Raw genomic sequence first — 13,510 nt, forward strand, 5'->3', positions numbered from 1 at the left:
AAACATACATTTTCATATTAAAATAATTATAATCTTGAATGGGTTTCAAAATCTTAAAATACTTGTTGAAAAACTTGCCTTGAATGAAGATCGAGAAGATCCGGAACCTCGGCAATGGACTAACCTTGGCGCAAATGGAATTTTGGAAGCTAAACTACTTTGGATTTGGGGAAGCCGATGGAACCAAGAAATGAAGAGGGAAGAAGAATGGAAGGAAAGAGAATGAATGGAAAAAAGTTGAGGTGAAGAGGGGGGTTGATAGAATAATGCGGTGGGGTTGAGCATGTAGTAGGAGGGGTAAACCATAGATTAATGAGGTGGGTAAATGGTAGATGGATGAGCTGACGTTTAATTAATAAATAACGTGTGTTGATTACTTAAAACACATTCAGGTCACACGTCTCTAAATGAACTGATAAAATATTTCATCTCTTGAAGATTAAAGAAAAATTATTACAATATTATACTTAAAATACTCGTAAAAATAATTCCTACGATCTCATTCATAGGTTAGCTTCGTTCCGTGAGTTCAGAATCAAACTCGCCCTGAAATGATTAGTTCAACCGAGAACGTTAAAACATTAAACACACAAATCATGAAATCATATACATAATCATAACTTAAAACAATTTAAAATATAAAACCATTAAATCAAGCATAACCTTTTAAATCATGAATAATAAAATGAAATAACTAATCATCATTTAACACAATAAAACATTTAAATTACAAAAGCATTTAAATAGCAATAACATTTAAATCATAAATAATCAAATTAAATAACTTAAAATTCAATTAAAATTTCTTTAATAAATCAAGAATAGTTTTATGGATTTTCTGGATATTACAATCTACCCTCCTTAAAAGAATTTCGTCCTCGAAATTTGACTGATCAATCTCCAAAAATATAAATTTTCCTCAACTAATCCATACAATCCCACACTTACATGTCTAATTTTCAATATTATTGTCTTATAAATCAACAATCTGCTGCGCACTCTGATAAAATAATATATCGCTCTTATTTGCAATTTTAACCTTATCAAACCAAAACACATATGTTTGAATCTGCCACGAATCCGCTTGATGATTTAATTTAGATCAAAACATATCTTTTCAAGTCGGCTGTGAATCTGATTTAAGACTTAATTCAGATCACCAAAATCCTCAAAATCTTCAGACACGTGATTCCTACTCCTAACACTAGCTAAAGGTCAAAGAAAACGATAACAAAACGGCTTGTTTTTTTTTTTCTTCTTTTGCCCTATAAATATGATCACAAAACAAATTTTAATCACACTCAGCTTACTCTTTCTCTCCCAAGATATTTCTCCAAGATTTCCAAGAAGAAGATGGGATTTTTAATGTTATTCATTGAAACCATCATGATTATCCTTCTCATGTACCTTGTATTTACCGGTGAATATCCACCCCAACTTTTTTATTTGTTCTTACAAGTGCTTGTACTCCTTGTCCTTCCATCATATTGTATTGTCGTATTAATAGAGCTTAATTAAACCCAATCAAATTCTCAAATTCATCTGCTAAAACTTAGCAATCACAGTATTAATTTTGAAAATAAGCTTGTTCCAGCAAACTTAACCTTGTAATACTCCAAAAGTAATTTCACATGTAAACAAATTTTCGTGTCACATCTTAATCCTAAATCATTCTTCTTATAGTCCAAAGAAACAATCACCGAGGAACATTATTTGTCAACGAATCTATTCCATACAACAAGAGTATACCAACAAAAATCAATTATCATCTTACATTCCTCATAGTAAAAGTATAACATCCAACAAAAAATAATCTTAATTTTAATGTCGAAAGAAGAAATTTTCATCAACAAATCATGTGCCCTTACGAAATCTTTTAATTCAAACAATAGTATCCCAAGTATACCGACTTAAATCTAAAAATGATCACTTAGTTTAGTAAAATAAAATCTTCCTATTAACCCAAATGAAAAAGTAATACCAATCTCAATTGATATTTTGGAACAACAAATCATTATTTTCCCAAAATACTCTTAATCAAGTCAAACTCATCACAATTCAAATCCAAAAATCCATCCAACATAGGAAAATTTTCTGTTGAAAATCACAGGTGATCATAACTGTAAGAGAAAACACAATTGAAATTTTTAAACATAGAACTTACAGTCATGGAGGCAGGAGCATTCGAGACCTTGGAGAGATTGCATGCACGAACTATCTCCCAGAGCCAATTGCTCTGATACCAACTGGAACGTCCCGTATTTCTCAAACATTAAATAAAATAGTTGCGGAAAAAGAGTGAGAAAATTTTTCTTTAATTTTTTAAAATATGCAAGGAGTGCATCGCCCTAGTACATCAACAAATCAAAATATGGAACACGGATGCAACCCTACATTTAAATCCATCTAAGATACGGCACGTCAAAACCTACTAATAACATTTGAAGAGAATAGGGGAAAATGAGTTCAATTAATTAACTACGTATGTAAAATACATTTGAAAATAATCAAAGAACTCACATAACAACATTAACTGAAATAAACATTTGAAAGACGAAACATTTGAAATCCTCAAAACTCGTCTTTAAAAGACTGACAATGAAAATAATTAAATCATTACTTTTAAACATCGTACAAAAAATATTGTAACAACATAACATAAATAAATATAAGTAAATCTTTTTGTTTTAAATACATCAGAGCTTTTGAACTATTGTGTCATGCAATGTCTTCGCTTCTTGGACTCTTCAGCCGTGCTACCAAAGCTTTTTAAATCAAAACTGCTAAACCATCTGCACCATTCAAGTATAGTGAGTCTAAAGGACTCAGCAAGATTAAAATATACATATCGATGTCATTATAGCTTCAAAATAATTTAAACTTAAAATGACTTGAACAGACCTAACATAATACCTTGAACTTGAAGAATTTTAACATAAACATCATGGAACTTTAAACTTAAAATCTTGAACATGAACTTCAAAACTTTTAAAAGATGCAAGAAACTTAAACATGGACATCGACTTACTTAACTTTAAATCTTGAAAGTATACCTCATGCATATTCTTAAAACTTTACCATTTCATTCTTAAATGAACGTTTACACATAACATCTAATGTAAATCATGCAATTTGAGCATACAATTATTCATGAACATAAACCATGAACATAACATAAAAACTTATCACTTTGGGGTGATGAATTATATGAAATTGTGACAACCGTCATAATGGGCACATTCATATTTTCTTGTTGATCAACAATCATATGGCATTATGCCTCATAACTTTCTTCATTCCTTTTCGGAGGCTCCTCCGGAGCTCATCCCGGAGGACCTAACCCGTACATTGAGCCGTATTTGGGAGGGCTACTCCGGAGCCCAAACCGGAGCACCGTTCCCGTATTGCCACCACAAAGACACATAAGACATCAAAATATTTTCATGCATCGACATATTATATCTTCATAATTCAACATAGCATTATTCATTCATGCTTCATCATTTTCATTTCATCAACATATCATTTCATCCATCATGAAGCATCACTGAAACATCATAATTTCCATCTTAACTTTTGTTTCATGAACATAAAACTTTACTCGATAACTTCGTGCATGTAATAAATGATAAAAATCATACTTTCATATTGAACATAGGTTTCATGAAAGAAACTTAGACATGTACATGCACCACATAACGTAATCGATCCACGTAAGTCGTTCTTGTCGTTCTTGACTTAAAACTTGAAAATTTTTGCATAAAAACTCTTAAATGTATTTGAGAAGCCTTAAAAGATCATAAACATTAATTTAAGACCCTAAAATAACATAAAAAGAACTTGAAATTCGAAGGTTAGGCGCGGCCGCTCCATTATCGGCGCGGGAGCACTTAACCTGTGCAGATGGGTCTTCTTACTCGCTCTGAAACTCTATTGTGAAGCCGGAATTTGAAAAAGTGGTAAACAAGAAAGTTGTAGCTCAGGATCTTGGCTTTGTAATGCCGAAGACCTCACCTAAATTGGAGTTTTCAGTAAAAAGTTATGCTCATTCGCACCCGATGTGTTAGTGCCGGGAATTCAAAACACTTGACACACTTTGGGGTGATTTTGACCAATCTTTCAAAATGATTTTGATAAAACTCAAAACATCAAAGTTGTAGATAAATAAGCTAGCTTTCAAACAAAATTAGCCTCATATCATTTGGATCACTACACTAATTTTTATCCTCAAAATCATAACAAGTATCGGTAATCCAGTGCCACCAAACACAACTTCAACACTTCAAACTTCAAACATAAACTTCTTTTACCCAAAATCCTAACTACATAAATCATCAAACCTCATCTTCTTGTAATTGAAAATGGATTAACTAACTTCAAAACACTAAAATATTAAATGATTTTTCTTCAAAACTTTTAAACCGTAAATACTATCAAAATTTCTCAACTTCTTCAAAATCTCAAAAATTCATTTTCTTTCAATTAAACATCAATTTCTCACCTTTAAAACTGTCAATAACATCATAATCTTCAAAGATTCATTATTTTCTACACATCTATCAAAAACTTGTCAAGAACGACCACGTTTCATAATTTCAACAATTCATAACTTGACACTCGTAATTTCATGCTTCTTCAAAATTATAAACCATTAAAACATGCACATAAACATACATTTTCATATTATAATAATTATAATCTTGAATGGGTTTCAAAATCTTAAAATACTTGTTGAAAAACTTGCCTTGAATGAAGATCGAGAAGATTCGGAACCTCGGCAATGGACTAACCTTGGCGCAAATGGAATTTTGGAAACTAAACTACTTTGGATTTGGGGAAGCCGATGGAACCAAGAAATGAAGAGGGAAGAAGAATGGAAGGAAAGAGAATGAATGGGAAAAAGTTGACGTGAAGAGGGGGGTTGATAGAATAATGTGGTGGGGTTGAGCATGTAGTAGGAGGGGGAAACCATAGATTAATGAGGTGGGTAAATGGTAGATGGATGAGCTGACGTTTAATTAATAAATAACGTGTGTTGATTACTTAAAACACATTCAGGTCACACGTCTCGAAATGAACTGATAAAATATTCCACCTCTTGAAGATTAAAGTAAAATTATTCCAATATTATACTTAAAATACTCGTAAAAATAATTCCTACGATCTCATTCATAGGTTAGCTTCGTTCCGTGAGTTCAGAATCAAACTCGCCCTGAAATGATTAGTTCAACCGAGAACGTTAAAACATTAAACACACAAATCATGAAATCATATACATAATCATAACTTAAACAATTTAAAATATAAAACCATTAAATCAAGCATAACCTTTTAAATCATGAATAATAAAATGAAATAACTAAAATCATTTAACACAATAAAACATTTAAATGACAAAAGCAATTAAATAGCAATAACATTTAAATCATAAATAATCAAATGAAATTACTTAAAATTCAATTAAAATTTCTTTAATAAATCAAGAATAGTTTTATGGATTTTCTGGATATTACAATCTACCCTCCTTAAAAGAATTTCGTCCTAGAAATTTGACTGATCAATCTCCAAAAATATAAATTTTCCTCAACTAATCCATACAATCCCACACTTACATGTCTAATTTCCAATATTATTGTCTTATAAATCAACAATCTGCTGCGCACTCTGATAAAATAATATATCGCTCTTATTTGCAATTTTAGCCTTATCAAACCAAAACACATATGTTTGAATCTGCCACGAATCCGCTTGATGATTTAATTTAGATCGAAACATATCTTTTCAAGTCGGCTGTGAATCTGCTTTAAGACTTAATTCAGATCACCAAAATCCTCAAAATATTCAGACACGTGATTCCTACTCCTAACGCTAGCTAAAGGTCAAAGAAAACGGTAACAAAATGGCTTGTTTTTTTTCTTCTTTTGCCCTATAAATATGATCACAAAACAAATTTTAATCACACTCAACTTACTCTTTCTCTCCTAAGTTATTTCTCCAAGATTTCCAAGAAGAAGATGGGATTTTTAATGTTATTCATTGAAACCATCATGATTATCCTTCTCATGTACCTTGTATTTACCGGTGAATATCCACCCCAACTTTTTTATTTGTTCTTACAAATGCTTGTACTCCTTGTCCTTCCATTATATTGTATTATCGTAATAATAGAGCTTAATTAAACCCAATCAAATTCTCAAATTCATCTGTTAAAACTTAGCATTCACAGTATTAATTTTTAAAATAAGTTTGTTCCAGCAAACTTAACCTTGTAATACTCCAAAAGTAATTTCACATGTAAACAAATTTTCGTGTCACATCTTAATCCTAAATCATTCTTCTTATAGTCCAAAGAAACAATCACCGAGGAACATTATTTGTCAACGAATCTATTTCATACAACAAGAGTATACCAACAAAAATCAATTATCATCTTACATTCCTCATAGAATAAGTATAACATCGAACAGAAAATAATCTTAATTTTAATGTCGAAAGAAGAAATTTTCATCAACAAATCATGTGCCCTTACGAAATCTTTTAATCCAAACAATAGTATCCCAAGTATACCGACTTAAATCTAAAAATGATCACTTAGTTTAGTAAAATAAAATCTTCCTATTAACCCAAATGAAAAAGTAATACCAATCTCAATTGATATTTTGGAACAACAAATCATTATTTTCCCAAGATACTCTTAATCAAGTCAAACTCATCACAATTCAAATCCAAAAATCCATCCAACATAGGAAAATTTTCTGTTGAAAATCACAGGTGATCATAACTGTAAGAGAAAACACAATTGAAATTTTTAAACATAGAACTTACAGTCATGGAGGCAGAAGCATTCGAGTCCTTGGCGAGATTGCATGCCTGAACTATCTCCCAGAGCCAATTGCTCTGATACCAACTGGAACGTCCTGTATTTCTCAAAAATTAAATAAAGAAGTTGCGGAAAAAGAGTGAGAAATTTTTTTTTTTAATTTTTTAAACTATGCAGGGAGTGCATCGCCCTAGTACATCAACAAATCAAAATATGGAACACAGATGCAACCCTACATTTAAATCCATCTAAGATACGGCACGTCAAAACCTACTAATAACATTTGAAGAGGATAGGGGAAAGTGAGTTCAATTAATTAACTATGTATATAAAATACATTTGAAAATAATCAAAGAACTCACATAACAACATTAACTGAAATAAACATTTGAAAGACGAAACATTTGAAATCCTCAAAACTCGTCTTTAAAAGACTGATAATGAAAATAATTAAATCATTACTTTTAAACATCGTACATAAAATATTGTAACAACATAACATAAATAAATATAAGTAAATCTTTTTGTTTTAAATATATCAGAGCTTTTGAACTATTGTGTCATGCAATGTATTCGCCTCTTGGACTCTTCAGCCGTGCTACCAAAGCTTTTTAAATCAAAACTGCTAAACCATCTGCATCATTCATGTATAGTGAGTCTAAAGGACTCAGCAAGATTAAAATATACATATCGATGTCATTATAGCTTCAAAATAATTTAAACTTAAAATGACTTGAACATACCTAACATAATACCTTGAACTTGAAGAATTTTAACATAAACATCATGGAACTTTAAACTTAAAATCTTGAACATAAACTTCAAAACTTTTAAAAGATGCAAGAAACTTAAACATGGACATCAACTTACTTAACTTTAAATCTTGAAAGTATACCTCATGCATATTCTTAAAACTTTACCATTTCATTCTTAAATGAACGTTTACACATAACATCTAATGTAAATCATGCAATTTGAGCATACAATTATTCATGAACATAAACCATGAACATAACATAAAAACTTATCACTTTGGGGTGATGAATTATGTGAAATTGTGGCAACCGTCATAATGAGCACATTCATCTTTTCTTGTTGATCAACAATCATATGGCATTACGCCTCATAAATTTCGTTCAGTCCTTTTCGGAGGCTCCTCCGGAGCTCATCCCGGAGGACCTAACCCGTACATTGAGCCGTATTTTGGAGGGCTACTCCGGAGCCCAAACCGGAGCACCGTTCCCGTATTGCCACCACAAAGACACATAAGACATCAAAATATTTTCATGCATCAACATATTATATCTTCATAATTCAACATAGCATTATTCATTCATGCTTCATCATTTTCATTTCATCAACATATCATTTCATCCATCATGAAGCATCATTGAAACATCATAATTTCCATCTTAACTTTTGTTTCATGAACATAAAACTTTACTCGATAACTTCGTGCATGTAATAAATGATAAAAATCATACTTTCATATTGAACATAGGTTTCATGAAAGAAACTTAGACATGTACATGCACCACATAACGTAATCGATCCACGTAAGTCGTTCTTGTCGTTCTTGACTTAAAACTTGAAAATTTTTGCATAAAAACTCTTAAATATATTTTAGAAGCCTTAAAAGATCATAAACATTAATTTAAGACCCTAAAAATAACATAAAAAGAACTTGAAATTCGAAGGATAGGCGCGGCCGCTCCATTATCGGCGAGGGAGCGCTCAACCTGCGCAGATGGGTCTTTTTACTCGCTCTGAAACTCTATTTTGAAGCCGGAATTTGAAAAAGTGGTAAACATGAAAGTTGTAGCTCTGGATCTTGGCTTCGTAATGCCGAAGACCTCACCTAAATTGGAGTTTTCAGTAAAACGTTATGCTCATTCGCACCAGATGTGTTAGTGCCAGGAATTCAAAACACTCGACACACTTTGGGGTGATTTTGACCAATCTTCCGAAATGATTTTGATAAAATTCAAAACATAAAAGTTGTAGATAAATAAGCTAGCTTTCAAACAGAATTGGCCTCATATCATTTGGATCAATACACTAATTTTTATCCTCAAAATCATAACAAGAATCGGTAATCCAGTGCCACCAAACACAACTTCAACACTTTAAACTTCAAACATAAACTTCTTTTACCCAAAATCCTAACTACATAAATCATCAAAACTCATCTTCTTGTAATTGAAAATGGATTAACTAACTTCAAAACACTAAAATATTAAATGATTTTGCTTCAAAACTTTTAAATCGTAAATACTATCAAAATTTCTCAACTTCTTCAAAATCTCAAAAATTCATTTTCTTTCAATTAAACATCAATTTCTCACCTTTAAAACTTTCAATAACATCATAATCATCAAAGATTCATTATTTTCTACACATCTATAAAAAACTTGTCAAGAACGACCACGTTTCACAATTTCAACAATTCATAACTTGACACTCGTAATTTCATGCTTCTTCAAAATCATAAACCATTAAAACATGCACATAACCATACATTTTCATATTAAAATAATTATAATCTTGAATGGGTTTCAAAATCTTAAAATACTTGTTGAGAAACTTGCCTTGAATGAAGATCGAGAAGATCCGGAACCTCGGCAACGGACTAACCTTGGCGCAAATGGAATTTTGGAAGCTAAACTAATTTGTATTTGGGGAAGCCGATGGAACCAAGAAATGAAGAGGGAAGAAGAATGGAAGGAAAGAGAATGAATGGGAAAAAGTTGACGTGAAGAGGGGGGATGATAGAATAATGCGGTGGGGTTGAGCATGTAGTAGGAGGGGAAAACCATAGATTAATGAGGTGGGTAAATGGTAGATGGATGAGATGACGTTTAATTAATAAATAACGTGTGTTGATTACTTAAAACACATTCAGGTAACACGTCTCGAAATGAACTGATAAAATATTCCACCTCTTAAAGATTAAAGTAAAATTATTACAATATTATACTTAAAATACTCGTAAAAATAATTTCTACGATCTCATTCAGAGGTTAGCTTCGTTCCGTGAGTTCAGAATCAAACTCGCCCTGAAATGATTAGTTCAACCGAGAACGTTAAAACATTAAACACACAAATCATGAAATCATATACATAATCATAACTTAAAACAATTTAAAATATAAAACCATTAAATCAAACATAACCTTTTAAATCATGAATAATAAAATGAAATAACTAAACATCATTTAACACAATAAAATATTTAAATGACAAAAGCATTTAAATAGCAATAACATTTAAATCATAAATAATCAAATTAAATAACTTAAAATTCAATTAAAATTTCTTTAATAAATCAAGAATAGTTTTATGGATTTTCTGGATATTACAATCTACCCTCCTTAAAAGAATTTCGTCCTCGAAATTTGACTGATCAATCTCCAAAAATATAAATTTTCCTCAACTAATCCATACAATCCCACGCTTACATGTCTAATTTCCAATATTATTGTCTTATAAATCAACAATCTGCTGCGCACTCTGATAAAATAATATATCGCTCTTATTTGCAATTTTAACCTTATCAAACCAAAACACATATGTTTGAATTTGCCACGCAAGCTAAAGGTCAAAGAAAACGGTAACAAAACGGCTTGTTTTTTTTCTTCTTTTGCCCTATAAATATGATCACAAAACAAATTTTAATCACACTCAACTTACTCTTTCTCTCCCAAGTTATTTCTCCAAGATTTCCAAGAAGAAGATGGGATTTTTAATGTTATTCATTGAAACCATCATGATTATCCTTCTCATGTACCTTGTATTAAAGGGATCATACGATTTGGATAAATATTCTTTTGACCGGTGAATATCCACCCCAACTTTTTTATTTGTTCTTACAAATGCTTGTACTCCTTGTCCTTCCATTATATTGTATTGTCGTAATAATAGAGCTTAATTAAACCCAATAAAATTCTCAAATTCATCTGTTAAAACTTAGCATTCACAGTATTAATTTTGAAAATAAGCTTGTTCCAGCAAACTTAACCTTGTAATACTCCAAAAGTAATTTCACATGTAAACAAATTTTCGTGTCACATCTTAATCCTAAATCATTCTTCTTATAGTCCAAAGAAACAATCACCGAGGAACATTATTTGTCAACGAATCTATTCCATACAACAAGAGTATACCAACAAAAATCAATTATCATCTTACATTTCTCATAGTAAAAGTATAACATCCAACAGAAAATAATCTTAATTTTAATGTCGAAAGAAGAAATTTTCATCAACAAATCATGTGCCCTTACGAAATCTTTTAATCCAAACAATAGTATCCCAAGTATACCGACTTAAATCTAAAAATGATCACTTAGTTTAGTAAAATAAAATCTTCCTATTAACCCAAATGAAAAAGTAATACCAATCTCAATTGATATTTTGGAACAACAAATCATTATTTTCCCAAGATACTCTTAATCAAGTCAAACTCATCACAATTCAAATCCAAAAGTCCATCCAACATAGGAAAATTTTCTGTTGAAAATCACAGGTGATCATAACTGTAAGAGAAAACACAATTGAAATTTTTAAACATAGAACTTACAGTCATGGAGGCAGGAGCATTCGAGTCCTTGGCGAGATTTCATGCACGAACTATCTCCCAGAGCCAATTGCTCTGATACCAACTGGAACGTCCCATATTTCTCAAATATTAAATAAAATAGTTGCGGAAAAAGAGTGAGAAAATTTTTCTTTATTTTTTTAAACTATGCAGGGAGTGCATCGCCCTAGTACATCAACAAATCAAAATATGGAACACGGATGCAACCCTACATTTAAATCCATCTAAGATACGGCACGTCAAAACCTACTAATAACATTTGAATAGGATAGGGGAAAGTGAGTTCAATTAATTAACTATGTATATAAAATACATTTGAAAATAATCAAAGAACTCACATAACAACATTAACTGAAATAAACATTTGAAAGACGAAACATTTGAAATCCTCAAAACTCGTCTTTAAAAGACTGACAATGAAAATAATTAAATCATTACTTTTAAACATCGTACATAAAATATTGTAACAACATAACATAAATAAATATAAGTAAATCTTTTTGTTTTAAATACATCAGAGCTTTTGAACTATTGTGTCATGCAATGTCTTCGCCTCTTGGACTCTTCAGCCGTGCTACCAAAGCTTTTTAAATCAAAACTGCTAAACCATCTGCACCATTCAAGTATAGTGAGTCTAAAGGACTCAGCAAGATTAAAATATACATATCGATGTCATTATAGCCTCAAAATAATTTAAACTTAAAATGACTTGAACATACCTAACATGATACCTTGAACTTGAAGAATTTTAACATAAACATCATGGAACTTTAAACTTAAAATCTTGAACATGAACTTCAAAACTTTTAAAAGATGCAAGAAACTTAAACTTGGACATCAACTTACTTAAATTTAAATCTTGAAAGTATACCTCATGCATATTCTCAAAACTTTACCATTTCATTCTTAAATGAACGTTTACACATAACATCTAATGTAAATCATGCAATTTGAGCATACAATTATTCATGAACATAAACCATGAACATAACATAAAAACTTATCACTTTGGGGTGATGAATTATGTGAAATTGTGGCAACCGTCATAATGGGCACATTCATCTTTTCTTGTTGATCAACAATCATATGGCATTACGCATCATAACTTTCGTTCATTCCTTTACGGAGGCTCCTCCGGAGCTCATCCCAGAGGACCTAACCCGTACATTGAGCCGTATTTGGGAGGGCTACTCCGGAGCCCAAACCGGAACACCGTTCCCGTATTGCCACCACAAAGACACATAAGACATCAAAATATTTTCATGCATCAACATATTATATCTTCATAATTCAACATAGCATTATTCATTCATGCTTCATCATTTTCATTTCATCAACATATCATTTCATCCATCATGAAGCATCATTGTAACATCATAATTTCCATCTTAACTTTTGTTTCATGAACATAAAACTTTACTCGATAACTTCGTGCATGTAATAAATGATAAAAATCATACTTTCATATTGAACATAGGTTTCATGAAAGAAACTTAGACATGTACATGCACCACATAACGTAATCGATCCACGTAAGTTGTTCTTGTCGTTCTTGACTTAAAACTTGAAAAATTTTGCATAAAAACTCTTAAATATATTTTAGAAGCCTTAAAAGATCATAAACATTAATTTAAGACCCTAAAATAACATAAAAAGAACTTGAAATTCGAAGTTTAGGCGCGGCCGCTCCATTATCAGCGAGGGAGCGCTTAACCTGCGCAGATGGGTCTTCGTACTCGCTCTGAAACTCTATTTTGAAGCCGGAATTTGAAAAATTGGTATACATGAAAGTTGTAGCTCTGGATCTTTGCTTTGTAATGCCGAAGACCTCACCTAAATTGCAGTTTTCAGTAAAACGTTATGCTCATTTGCACCAGATGTGTTAGTGCCGGGAATTCAAAACACTCGGCATACTTTGGGATGATTTTGACCAATCTTACAAAATGATTTTGATAAAACTCAAAACATCAAAGTTGTAGATAAATAAGCTTTCTTTCAAATAGAATTGGCCTCATATCATTTGGATTAATACACTAATTTTTATCCTCAAAATCATAACAAGTATCGGTAATCCAGTGCCACCAAACACAACTT

The sequence above is a fragment of the Henckelia pumila genome, chromosome 3, assembly GCF_033568475.1.
Source record: "Henckelia pumila isolate YLH828 chromosome 3, ASM3356847v2, whole genome shotgun sequence".
In the NCBI taxonomy this organism is placed as follows: Eukaryota; Viridiplantae; Streptophyta; class Magnoliopsida; order Lamiales; family Gesneriaceae; genus Henckelia; species Henckelia pumila.